Below are 9073 nucleotides of genomic sequence, written 5' to 3'. Positions count from 1 at the left end.
TTAAAAATCCTCAAGAAAAATTAAATTAGGGGCAGCTAAATGGTGCAGACACTTAATACTTTCTAGCTGTGTGACCCTGGGCAAGTCACTTAACCCCAACTGTCTTAGCCAAAAACAAAAAATTAAGTTAAAAATAAATAGAGAGAGAAACAAAGACTGCTTCATTCTGTATTCAGACACAATCAGTTCCTTCTCTGGGTATGGATAGGATTTTTCATTATAATTCCTTCAGGTTACTTGTGAATGATTGTACTAGTGAGAATATCAAAATCACTTATTGCTGGTTATCTCAAAACATTACTATTACTTTATATACAGTATATGTCACTTTGTTCACGTGGGACTATCCTAGTTTGTTTGTTTGCTTTCCTAAGAGCGTTCTGCTAAAATGATACATTTTAAAATATCTTTATATCATCATAACAAATACAAAAACACCTAAAGCCAGAACAATATATGAAATGAATTTTTTAAGAATATTCTTTAGCAATCTGTTATCAAATAAGTTAAATACACAAAATATACTTCAATAATTTAATAGATCCATGATCTCATTCAAGTAGATTATATCCACTAATTGTGGATAAATAAACCCATCCTTGATTTCTTAGGCATTTCTTCATCAATTTACACTTCATCTTTGCACAGAAGCCATGCTAATCCTGTATATCATTCAAATTTTAGGATATGTGCCGTCAAAGCACACACTTATGCAATTCTTGCATAAGCATTTTCACAAATCATAAAATCCTTATAGAAGAATCATCTCCTATACATATAAAACTCTCTCCAGGCCTTTTAACATTCATAATTACCACTTTGGCCCTCAGATTGCCAATCTATTAAACTCAGTTCTCTTTATATAATCACTTCAATTCCTTTTCAATTCATATATTTTCTAAATGATATATTTCATGCCACTTCTTATATGCCTATTATTGGGGGTAATATGCTGTTGTCTAGTTATGTCCACAATGCATTTCTCCATTTCCCTTTGGGTCACCAGCAGTTTTGATTCTTTAGAAATTATAGTGTTTCATGATTCATGACTATACAGCATGAGACTATAATATAGAAAGCAAAATATATAAAAATTTAAGAACATAAAAATAAATTAGTTCAAAGAGATACACATAATAAGATCACCTCTCTGTCAAGAAAACATTCTAACAATCCTAAAGAACATTTTCATTGTGCTCCTGACAGTATTTTAAACATTGTTGTATTGAATTTAGTGCTTAAATTTTAATTATAATCATAACCAGAGAAAAGTGGTATTTCATTATATAGAAAGAAGGAAAACGTTTCTATAGGAACTGTTGGAAAAGCAACATTTGAAAGATGATAATGGAGTATTTTAAAAAGATTTAATCATACTTCTCTAGGGGATTTTAAAAAAAATTTTGACATATAGTTTTCTACCTTTCTTCTTTGATACCTTCTCTTGGCAACTTAGCTCTTTTAAACTTGGCACTTGGAAAAATTTATTAAATTTAGTAAATGAGTTGGCCATAGTTTTTCATGTGGACCAAACTGCTTTCCAGATTTTTGTTGTAGCTTGATGCAATAACTTCAGACTTGTGGCTGTAGCTAAAATGTCAGGTAATAGCCATAGTTGTATAATTGTTTGAATTTTAGTATAGCCTCAGTTGTATTTAGTGATAATGCTTCATTTCTTTACTTTAAAGATCAGGTCTATGCTTATGAGGGAAAATAGCCAGTAAGATAAGAGTATGTGTGTATGTTTTAATGTAACAGGACATTGGAAGCAATGCACACTGTCTCTTTTCTCATTCCCCTAAAAGTTATCATAACTATGAGATGAATTGTGTCCAGATTATGAATGACAACCCAGTGTCTCTCATTCCTAAGGGAGGGAATGGATAAGGCCAAATGAGATGGACACACATCTGATAATATCTATTTGGGTCTTTGTGGAAGAGATGAGGAGCATAAGCAGAAAGGGATTATGGCTGCCACAATTGACAGCTTTGCTGAGCATTGACAACACCTAAAGGGATGAAGAAGAAAGAGAATTTCATTCATAAGACATTGAGTACTGGGCTAAAAGACAGGTGCTATGTGATTAAAACATGCAGAAGGGAAATAGAACAGAAATTGGGTTTATTAATTCTATTCAGACTACTGAAAACAGAACTGACAAGGTTTTGCTTCCCTTTGTACTTATCCTTTCCTCTCTTTGCCCAGAAGTTTGCCCCTAGAATTTAATTTCTAAAGAGTTTGTTGTCTCTTTCCTTTTGTCGCTTCAAGTGTATGGTGTGTTTTGTTACAGAGAAAAGGTTATGTTGTTTTTACATGTGTTTGTCTAGATGTGGTTCACAAGGAGACATGAAGATAGTTCTTTTATAAATTCTGTCTCAAGTGAAGAAAATTAATATCATTCTATATTATTAAATAACTAATATTATTTTGTGATCCATAATTTTCCTAATATTGTCAAACCCCATTTCTGAAGGATGTGATCTAGCTATGTGATATTCCCAGCCCCAAGGCATCTGAACTTCTATATCAGCTTGGACTGGGTCCCTCCTAAGTGGGATTCTGTTTATCCTGTAAACAGATAGACAGTTTGACCTAGACCCTCCCCAGAGAACAAGTCTCTGGTCCTTGCTTTCTGGCTAATTAGGGGAGACTTGGTCTACATGGGAGAAACCGAGAAGGAAAAGATGGAAGAACCTGGTTGAGATGACTTTGTTTTGTTTTGTTTTGTTTTAGCTAAGATTGGTTAATATTAGCCTAACTGACAAATTGATTGATCCAACTCAGAACATTGTCTGAGTTTCTTCACCATACAAGAAAGAATTTTATTTTTTGCCAGAAAAGGAATAGGAAAGTGAGACTATCAGAGTGGCCATGCTGCTCTCTTTAAAGAAAAATACTACGCTAGAATTGTACATTGTTGATCTAGAGAAAAACTTAATATATATGTGTGTGTGTATATATATATATATATGTGTGTGTGTGTGTGTGTGTGTATGCATGTATGTACTCTGTATATTATACATATATGTGTATAGGTGTGTAAACACATATATACGTATTTATTTATATATTTAAGCTGCTCGTGTTCACCCTCCCTCAATGAGAAACAAGTATCCCTGTCTCCAAAGGCTGGACTCCCTCTTCGCAAAGTGACAATTACACAAAGACCAATAATTGTTATTAATCTTTAAGTAAATTAACTGTTTTGTGGAAAGTCAATTTACCATGACTAAAAGAAACAAGGGATGAATGGATAAATAAATCAGTTGATTTTGCATCAGTGTATTGCCTCAGAAGGTTCTGAGAAGAAAGGCTGTTTTTATTTTGCTGTTAGCTGGAGAGACAGCACTAGGGGAAGATAATATGAGGGAATCTCAGATTCAGGAAAAAAAAATGGCTTCATATCCTTCACACACGTTTTAGCTATGTAACTGGCCAATTCATTTAATCTTTCATTACCATAGCAATCTTTTAAGTCTAGGAGTCAGTTGCAATTCAAGATAGAGCTAACTTTTATTAATAATTTTAGAAATAAAATAAAGACAATCTGCAGAGGTTCACATCAGCAATGGGGATGGACCATTGTCCCTCAGCATCTCCCCAGTTGCTACAGTAGAAGCCATATGATAAAAAGAAAGTACTACAAAAGCTGCAGACCAATGCCTCCCCATCAAGAGCCTCCATCAACACTGATTTACAAGCAAGACAGAGAGTCAGCATAACTTTCAGTGTTTCTCACTAGGTTGATAGCAATCACAGTAGTTTTTGAACCATTCATTTCCCTCTAGTTTTCCTGGGTCACTTTGGGCTCTATAATACGTATTAAAATGTGCCAAATTCCTATATTCAAAATAGTAAAATTATAGATTTTCCCATAAAGCAAAATTGTTCCACATAAAAAATCTAAAACAATAAAAATTTAAGGCAACAATGATCTGAGAATCATTGGTAAAGGACATGAGTTTGAATCATACCCCTGATTCAATGATTGTATGACCCAATGCAAATCATTTGACTACTCAAAATCTCAGGCAACTTTCTCAGGTTGTAATGTGCAGAAAAAATGACGACTGCATTAGGAAGAGGTAAATAATTTTTAAAAAAGCATTTACAAATAATTTACTATGTGCCAGGCTAAGGATTTTACAATATTTCCTTTCATGTTCACAATAGCCCTGTGAAGTAGGTTCTGTTATTATTCCCATTTTACAACTGTAGAAACTGATACAAAAAGAAGTTAAAGTGACTTGCTCAGAATTCCATAGCCAATGAGTCACCAAAGTTAAATTGGAAGTCAGTTTTTTCTGAGGTCAGGCCCTGGGTCCTACTCGTTAAGCCCCCAGCTAACAATATCAGTGAAATCACAAGTCCAGTCCTTGTGTTATTATCAATTCTCAGTATCTCCAATAAAGACTCAGTGCTCCAGATTATTAAATTGTATGACAGGTGCTATGCTGCATGGATAATAATAGCTAAGAGTTACTATTTATTTGGTATACATAAGGTAGCAAAGTGGATCGAGTAATGGACCTGAAGTCAGGAAGACTCATCTTCCTCAGTTCAAATCCTTAAGTAAATTAACTTTACTCACTAGCTGTGTGATTCTGTGCAAGTCACTTAACACTGCTTTAGTTTTCTCATTTGCAAAATGAAGTGGAGAAGGAAATGGTAAACCACTATGGGATAGATGTTAAGAAAATCATGACCAAAAAATGACAGAAAAGTATTCATTTAGTTCCTAAAGTTTTACAATGTACTTTACAAACGTCTCTTGCATCTTTACCACAATCTTGAGAAGTAGGTTCTATTTATTTCCATTTTTAGACGAGGAAATCAAGGCAAGCAGAAGCAAGAAGAATTATCTGGTCATTCAATTAAAAAGATCTGAGTTTGGAAGATTGCAAGGAAAGCAATGCTGTAATCTAAACAGATTCTCTATATAATTTTTTAAAACATTTCTAATCATAAAAATTAAGTCTATAAAATTAACATAAATCACTTTATAAACTTTTAGAGGTATTTGAATTACATGAAAATTTTCTGAAGCTCCATTAGATGGACTGGAATTTTAGAAAAGAGCTCACTTTCTTAATGTAAGACAGATGGGATTTAGTTATAGAAGACTTTACATCATGGCATTGTAAAGTGGTCATATTTGACAAGCAGGAATTAATCATCATCAGTGAAGGGCATTTTATAGTACAGTTATAAATTTAAAGATTGATTATCAACTACATAAGAAACTCCATAAATGTCCTTAGGGACCTTCAAGCATTTAAATAGGTTGACATAATAAACAGAACTGCAAAGATTTTTTTTTAAATGGCAGGTTACTTCTGTCTTCAATAATGAAGATAGTTATTACCTTGCTAAAGTTTTAGATTACTAATCAGCTTTTCATACTGTAACTTCACATGCTGATTGTCCATCTGTTATTGAAAAAGAGTCATATAGTTCTATAAATTTTAGTTACCTAGGAGAATGAAGCTGTAAAACTCTTACGCTCAGGAGTTCTGAGATACAGTGGGTTATGTCAATTGGCTCTATGTCAATCAAGTCTCTAAACTAAGTTAAGCATTAATATGGAAAGTCCTCAGGAATGGGGAGGGGGACAGTAGGGGCAGTAGGTTACCTAAACAGATGTGAAAGAGCGCAGGTCAGAAACAAAGCAAATCAAAGTTCCCATGCTGAACAGTGATGAGAACTTGCCATGAATAACTCCTGCACTTCTAGTCGGGGCAATATTGAAAGACTCAGTCTTTATAGAGTTAAAGATTGAAAGCATCTGTTGATTCACTTCATAGTGGTAAAGAGTAGATTCCAACAAGGAATACGACTAAAAGCTTCAAATTACAAAAGAATTCATTAAATTAAATAAATGAGTCCTAAGCATCTCAAGTTGTAAATTCAATGAAAAATAATTGTAAGAAAGTAAATTATTCATTTGAACTGAAACTTGTGCTCAATTCTTAGCCTTTAGAATGTAATGGAATAAGCCACAATAGATCTACTAAATGAAAGCTTACAATTACTTCAGTTAATCACTAATAGCTTTATTCTTTTAATTCTTTGTAGCAAATTAAAATAAACGTATTTTTAAAATTGATGTTTAAAAGTCGTTTGTATAGGCAAATGAAATAAAACATATGCCTTCATGAGCTATAAATATACTATTGACATTGCTGAGGTTAAAGAAAGACAATTTCTTATGAAAATGATCGCCAAATAAATGATAGGATTCACACTTGTATGTGTACCATGTCTATAGAGACATCTAACATATGGTCAAAGCACTGAAAGCCATAGATTTAGCAGAAGGTGAAGCAAAAAGAAGTACTGTGGCATTCTCACAGGGCATTTACCATAGTTTTACAAGTTATCCATTATTTAATGACAACATATTATTTAACTAGATTCTGAACTTAATGAATTTATTTTCATAAATTCACTTCATAGAAAAGTTCCTATCACTGAATTCACAAAAACTCCATATTTTTATTTATGGTACATATATTTACTTATTTTTCATACATTTTATTTATATTTAATGTCTTCCATCTTACTCTGTCAACTAGAATATCCACCTCCCCTTACTGTAAGTGTTACAATTTAAGAAAAAGCTAAGGTATAACAAGACCTGGGACAGCTGACCTGTCCAGGTGTCCTTGTACATTGGATAAAAAATTATATTAGCCAATTTACATTCAGTATGATCCTAGTTCAATTGTTTCCCTTTGCTCTGTTTCTAGCCTAATACTTAAGCAGCAAGTGGGAAGGCATTTGAAGCTGCTGGTATGATGGATTCCATACTATTCCACCTCCCGTACACTAGTACCCATTAAGCTATAGCATGAATTTTAGTCCTGTGCTAAATAAAATGATGCTGAGACAAGTTTTCTGAACAAGATAATAGTTTATTAACAATGGTAGGTATAGCTATTAATGAGTAAGTCACTTTGGCCACCTCAGAAGAGCTCGGAATCCCGTCTCATGGGAAAGACAATATTTGAGACCCAAAAGGAGGGAAAAGGAATAGTTGGAAACTATATGATTAGTTTCAGCAGTGGAAAAATAGATTGGCCTTCAGATAGATCTGACCCAGGGAACTAAATGTTCCCTGACCATTTAGACATGTTAAACTTTTCCTGGGTTTCAACTGCCTCTAATAATCTTGGCTAGAAAACCAAGATCATGCCAGTGTCATCTCCCTGGGGAGACCAAACCACCCCTATATTTGAGAAGGATAGATTAGAACCAGAGAGTGGTCCCTTGGGGAGGAACTCAGGTTAAAATGATTTTAGAGCTAAACAAAATAGCAGCCACAGTTTAATCTGGTTTGCAAGTAAATGTTCTGTGGACTACGAGTGATCAAATTCTTCAAACAAATCTTTAGTTTGGACTGAGACAAATCACCTTTCTGCACTTGATTGGCTCAAGTAGATACTAACAATTGATTTCCAAAAATCAATGTAACAAAATTAATTATAGTGTAAAACCAATACAGAGGAAAAATTATACACATATATGTATATATCTATATCTATCTATATATACAAACAGTTCATTACAGATGCTTAAGCAGATTGTTATTCTTCATAGTCTATAGTTGAAATTCAGCCTCTATATAAATTGCTATGAATTTAGAAAAATATATTTTTTAAAAATTAAAACATATTTATAAAAAATTATTGTAATAATTTACAAATTAACCATAAACCACAGTGACTCATTTCTTATTATACATGTCATTTCATTGTATTAAAAGCTTTTTGAATACAGAACATACCTCTGAGTATTTTTCAATGATTCATTTTACTCTGAAATTTGCTATGTCCATTGTGTTAAATAGGTATGTCTGAAACATTTGAAAAGAAAAGAACTTGAAATATCTATTTTATTTCAGTGACAAATATATAATTCTTGTTGCTTTGTTTTAATCAATTAATGAAGTACTAAAGGAGAACATTTGTCTACTCTTTGATACAGATATAGGTTTTTATATTTAAATTTTCAAAATCCTTTATTTTGGGAAAGAGATGCTGTTTGAGTTTGAGAATCATTCTACATAATTAAGCAGCATCACCCAGACACCTTGAACCTCCAAATACCAAACCTTTAGATATTGGTTTTTAATTGTTTTCAGTTGTATATGATTCTTCATGATTATTTGGGGGGGGAGGGTTGGGAAGAAAATCTGGAGTGGGAAGCCATTTCCTGCTTCAGATCATTTTACTAAGGAGGAAACTGAGGCAAACAGGGTTCAGTGACTTGCCTAAGATTTCACAGAAAATAGCTATCTGAGGCCATATTTGAATATAGGTCTTCTTGACTCCAGGCCTCCAACACAATGGACACTTAGCTGCCCCATTACCAAACCTATCTCCATACATATATATATTCTTCAATTATGTATATATGTATGTTAAAATTTCCTATTTTATATCAAAATAGAATAGAGCTTAAAAGTTTCAATTCTGAGTTTTTGAAAAAAAAAAAGTGAAAGCAAAATAATAGAGCTGTGCCATAAAATTCTCATATGTGAAGAGTCAAGGAAATTGCATAATTGGTAGTGTCATAAAATTAATACTATGTGGTGATGTCAGACATTTTGATAGAAAATATTGTTAAGGGACAGGTCAATTCTCCAAGAACCTCCACAGCTGTGGATCATAGCATCTGAAAGAGTTACAAGGCAGCTTTTGCTGACATAGGTGTTGTGGACTGGGAATGAGAATAATTGGAGGCAGAGGGAAGAGGAGAGAGGTCAGACAATGCAACGGCCTCTCAGTCAGAGAGGTTAGAGAACAGCAACTGCCTCTCAGTCTCTTTGTATCATCTTCTCACAAGAGGAGATCATTCTGGGTTGGATCTCCAGCAGCCACTGTCAGGTGGCTCCCCTGTATTCCAATAGCTCCCGTGTATTCCAACAAAATACAATCTAAACATACAAATATAAGCTAAAATTTCATACTGATACTTGAATAGCAGAGCAAATTATTTTGAAGTATATCACCCTGAATTGACAATGTAGATTTGGGACAATTTTGTATTTCTTCTAAACTTTTTGTTC

At 33.4% G+C, this 9073-nt stretch overlaps 1 pseudogene; it reads right to left on the bottom strand.

Moving 5' to 3' along the window:
- Nucleotides 1–603: 603 nt before the first annotated feature.
- LOC111719530 lies at nucleotides 604–704 on the bottom strand (annotated as a pseudogene).
- Nucleotides 705–9073: the final 8369 nt, after the last annotated feature.

This window comes from Sarcophilus harrisii, chromosome 1, assembly GCF_902635505.1.
Source record: "Sarcophilus harrisii chromosome 1, mSarHar1.11, whole genome shotgun sequence".
NCBI classification, from domain to species: domain Eukaryota; kingdom Metazoa; phylum Chordata; class Mammalia; order Dasyuromorphia; family Dasyuridae; genus Sarcophilus; species Sarcophilus harrisii.
The sequence above is the reverse complement of the archived record's forward strand: the minus strand, read 5'-3'. Positions and strand labels throughout refer to the sequence as shown.